Here is a 5,343-nt window from a genome sequence, read left to right as displayed (position 1 = left end):
TATCATTCATTTTATACAGCCATTTTAAAGGTGTTCTAATTATCTACACCATTAAGGTTCACAAATGTTGGTACATTTTCATATGAGGTCCACATAAAGTCTTGATGTTTCCAAACTACATCACATTTGACACCTCCAAAATTCTTCAACATAGGCATCAGAATTGTAAAGAATGAGAAGATACAGCTAATAAAAATGCCCAACAGATCCAAATAGCAAATAAATTTGCAATCAAATGCCTTTTTCCTTAAAGAGGAAAGCAAGGATTTTTTTTTTTTTTTTTTTTTTGGTCTATTCATGAATAAGAGGCAATTGTTAAGGAAGATTCCCTCTCCTGATTTAAAAAAGTTTGGTGCTTTGAAGACAATTGAGATAAGGGTGTTTCTGTATGTGCCAAATGCCTGGGCTTAAGAAAACCTAAAGAGGTATAAAATAAAGTAAACAGAAGTTTGGTTCACAGAATGCAGATGGTTACAGCAAATATCACTTGATGTGTCTGGCCTGGAGGTTAAATTAACTCTTTGGGTTTAGGGAGAACAGACAGGAAGAACTGTAAAAGCCCGTAACCTGGAAACAGGGAAGTGGAGAGGGTGCCAGCAACAAGGATGGTCCTCTGCACAGTATTCCAAGGAAGAATCTCTGACAGTGCCATTTGGTGAACTAAGAACTGAGGTAAGGTGATTGTCACTTGGAGAAAAAGATCTCCCTCTTAAAAAGTCCCCCCAGAGTCCCTTTCATGTCCCTGTTCCTCAGGCTGTAGATGAAGGGGTTCAGCATTGGGGTGACCACTGTGTACATCACTGAAGAAATTATGTCTTTCTCAATGGAGTTGTTTGATCATAGGAAACATGCACAGAGCCATAATTGTCCTGCAAAATAGAAATACCACAGAGAGGTGGGAGCCACAAGTGCACAAGGCTTTACAGATCCCCTTGGTAAACCTGAGGGAACCCTTAGGATGAAGACTCCAATGCAGACATAACAGACCAGGATGCCAGTCAGTGGTATGATGATTTCCAGCAACCCCCACTGGGAAGTGAAGATGACCAACTCATTGATGGAGGTGTCAGAGCAGGACAACTTGAGCAGAGCAGCAAGATCATGAAAGAAATGAGGGATAGTGAGATTGTGGGATAATGCACTGCTACATGAGAGTAACCAGGACACAATCACTAATGAGACATACAGGTTTTCTCATATGATGGTGGTGTAGTATAGATGGCAGATGGCCACATACCTGTCATATGCCATCACTCCAGGGAGATTACCAATACAACCAAAAAAATATGAAAAGAAATACATCTGTGTTACCCACCCTGAATAAGGGATGGGTTGATCTCAAGTATGCATATTTATCAACATTTCAGGGATGGTGTCAGATGAAAAGGAGATATCCGTGAGGGCCAAGTGGCTGAGGAAGAAGTACATGAGAATGTAGAGGTGAGAGTCCAGCCTGACGAGCAGGATGATAAGCAGGATCCCCAGCCCTATGGTCAGGCACAAGCCAGGAACAGGGTGAAGAACACATCCTGTTGCTCCAGCCTTATTGGGGAGCTCAGGAGGAAAAACATGCTGCTCTTGTTCTCCCTCTACATGCTGCTTTTCTGTCTACTGGGAGTAAGGGGATAGGGAAATGTCAGAGACTTTAGAAGTTGTTAATGGCCACCATTATCGTTTCTTATTTTCTCCTGAAAAAAAAAAATAATAAATGCATGAATTTCTATCATTCCCTAGTGTTGCCAAAGCATGAGACACCCTCAATGCCCAACATGATTCCTTTCAGTGAAAACCAGAGCAAAATTATTCTTATTTATTTTTAACCTACCATGTTCCTAGCACTGTGCTACTAATTGGAGATACAAGAGTAAATAGGACACACAGGGCATCTTCCCCCAGGATACTGACCCTCCAGAGCATGCCTGACAGAATACAGACTTAAGGTATGGATCTACAGCCAGATTGCTCTATCAATGGAATATTATTCAGCCATAAAAAAGAATGAAATCTTGCCATTTGTAGTGACATGGATGGAGCTAGAGAGTATAATCCTAAACGAAATAAGTCAGACAGAGAAAGACAAATACCATATGATTTCACTCATATGTAGAATTTAAGAAACAAAACAAAAAAGCGAAGGAAAAAATGAGAGCGAGTCAAAGCAAGAAACAGATTTTTAATTATAAAAAACAATCTGATGGTTACAAGAGGAGAGGTGAGTGGGGAGACGGGTTAAATATGGGATGGAAATTAATGAGTGCACTTGTTGTGATGAACACCAGGTGTTGTATAGAAGTTTTAAATCACTATATTGTACACCTGAAACTAATATTAGAATTAAACTGGAATTTATTTTTATTTTTTAAAATATAATTTATTGTCAAATTGGCTAACATACAGTGTGTAGAGTGTGCTCTTGGTTTTTGGGGTAGATTCCCATGGTTCATCACTTACATACAACACCCAATGCTCATCCCAACAAGTGCCCCCCTCAAGGCCCATCACCCATTTTCCCCTTTCCCCCACCCTCCCATCAACCCTCAATTTGTTCTCTGCATTTAGGAGTCTCTTATGGTTTGCCTCCCATCAACCCTCAGTTCTCTGTATTTTAAGAGTCTCTTATGGTTTGCCTCTTGCCCTCTCTGTTTGTAACTATTTTTTTTTTAACTTTAAAAATGGGCAAACTATGGCACAAACTGCAGCCACTGTTGCAGCAGAATGGCCCTGAACAAAGGCAGCAGCAAGCTTATATGGATTTTAGCAAGTCAGAATACATCATTATTTGGTTAACCAATTACAATTTACAGCATTTCATGGTAGCCAATTATATTGTGACACACAGACGTTAGTTTTGGCGGGAACCTATAAATTTTAAAGGTCTTTGTCCTAAGAGGGTTTAAAATGACCAATCATAGTTAGACAACTGAGATGCTGTAGGGCTTTGAGTAAGTGACTTTTTACGTGTTGGTCTTGCCTAGGCCAGATCTTGGTAGAGGGGGTGCGGAGCGTTTTGCATCCTAAGTTATCTATTTAGTAAGCAGGCGAGGTCACAGAAGTGAGATAAGGCGGTTAGTAATTACTGATAACCCTAATAGGGAACTACATAAGCCTTTTATCTCAACTATTCATGAAAGGTGAGTTTCAGCCGAACTTATATACAATAAGCTTTCTGATATCTTATAAGTTGACCTATTACAATTAACAAGGAAAATACAAATTAAACTGCAAGGAGATACCACTACATACCTATTAGAATGTCTAAAATTAGAAGGACTGCTGCTATCCAGTGTCGTTGAAGATATGAAGGAACTGTAACTCTCATACATGGCTGGTGGCAGTGTAAAATGGTGCTACCCTTTGAAAAACAGTTTACAAGTTCTTTAAAAGTTAAATATATAGCTAGCATATTGCTAGGTATTTGCCCAAAGGAAAAAAAAAAAATGTAGATGTCCATACAAAGACTTATACAAGAATGTTCATAACAGTTTTATTTAATAGCCAAAAACTGGAACCAGTCCAAACATCCATCAACAGGTAAATGGACAGAAGGGTTGTGGAATATCCTTATAATGGAATACTACTTAGCAATAAAAAGAATGAACTATTGATAAAAATTTGTACATGGGTGGATCTCAAAATGCTTATGCTGAGTGAAAGAGGACAGCAGCAAAAAAAAAAAAAAAAAAAAAAAAAAAAAAAAAAAAAAAAAAAAAACATACTGGCTGATTCCATTTAGATAAACTTCTTGAAGATGGGAACTAATCAATGTGGAAAAAAAAAAGATCAGTAGTTCCCCTGGGGACAGATGGGAGAAACAAAGAGGGGCAGGAGGGTAAGCCTGAGGAAACTTCATTATCTTGATGGTTTATCTTTGATAGTTTCATAGATGTATACCTATGTCAAAAGGATCTTGCCATTCCTCTATTGAATAGCACCCAGTGGATTCCCAAATCACTCACACTAAAGATGAAACTCTACTATGATGCTTAATTTTATGTGTCAGCTTGGCTAGGCTACAGTAACCAGGTATTTAGACAAACACTATTCTAGATGTTTCTATGAGGGCATTTTTAAGTGAGATGAACATTTTTTAAAATTTAAATTCAAGTTAGTTAACATATAATGTAGTACTGGTTTCAGGAGTAGGATTTAGTGATTCATTAATTGCATATAACACCCAGTGTTTATCCCAACAATTGCCCTCGTTAATGCCGTTTACATGGCATTAATGCCTTTGGTCACCCATTTAGCCCATTCCCAACCCCCTCCCCTCCAGCAATCATCAGTTGTTCTCTGAATTTTTAAGAGTCTCTTTTGGTTTGCCTCCCTCTCAATCATCAGCAGGTTTTGAGTAGATTGCCCTCCATACTGCAGATGGGCCTTATCCAATCTGTAGGGCATAAGACTGCCTTCCCCAAAAGAAGAAGCAATTTTGCCAGAAAACTGCCTTTGGGTTCAAACTGAAACATTTCTCTGGATTTCCAGCCTGTCACCCTGCTGATTTGGGACTTACCAGCCTCCATAATCACATGAGCTAATTCCTTAAAATCTCCCCCCATGCGCCTCTCTCCCACAAACATACACAAACCCTCTTGGTTCTATTTTTCTGGAGAATTTTGACTAATACGCTTACTATGACCTGAGGTGCCTTACAAATGTGGTTCCTTGATATCTTTAAACGTATAGTCTACCACCCACCCCCCACTCATCCCTGTATAGCTACAGAGGCCCTTAACGTTCCTGGAGTAGGCCTGATACCATCTTACCCCAGGGTATTTCTAGTTGCTGATCTTCATGTTGGGATGCTTTTTCCTCAGAAATCCCCATGACTCACTTACCTGTCCTCACTAATGTCTTAGTTTAAATGTTACCTTTCCAGTGACCATTAAATTATAAAGCACCACCCCCCACCAGAACTCTCATTTCCCCCTCCTTTTTTTTTATGAGTATAGTTGAATACAATATTACATTAATATCAGTTGTACAACATAATGATTCAACAAGTTTACACATTATGTTATGTTTACTATAAATATAGCTACCATCTGTCCTGATACATTGTTATTATAATGCCATTGACTATATTCCTTATGCTCTGCCTTTTATTCCCATGACTTATTCATTCCATATCTGGAGGGCTGTTTCTCCCACTACCCTTCACCCATTTTGCCCACTACTGACCCCCCTTCCCTCTAGCAACCATCAGTTTGTTCTCTGTGTTTATAGGTCTGATTCTGGTTTTTGTTAGTTTATTCATTTCTTTTTTGTTTTTAGATTCTACGTATAAGTTAAATCATATTGTTCCCCGCTTTAATGCTTCCTTTACCTACAGCAGTTTTTACCTAC

The 5,343-nt window shown here is 38.9% G+C and overlaps 1 pseudogene; it reads right to left on the bottom strand.

Moving 5' to 3' along the window:
- Positions 1-684: 684 nt before the first annotated feature.
- Positions 685-1,595, bottom strand: LOC123592735 (annotated as a pseudogene).
- Positions 1,596-5,343: the final 3,748 nt, after the last annotated feature.

Source organism: Leopardus geoffroyi, chromosome D4 (assembly GCF_018350155.1).
Source record: "Leopardus geoffroyi isolate Oge1 chromosome D4, O.geoffroyi_Oge1_pat1.0, whole genome shotgun sequence".
Classification (NCBI taxonomy): Eukaryota; Metazoa; Chordata; class Mammalia; order Carnivora; family Felidae; genus Leopardus; species Leopardus geoffroyi.
The sequence above is the reverse complement of the archived record's forward strand: the minus strand, read 5'-3'. Positions and strand labels throughout refer to the sequence as shown.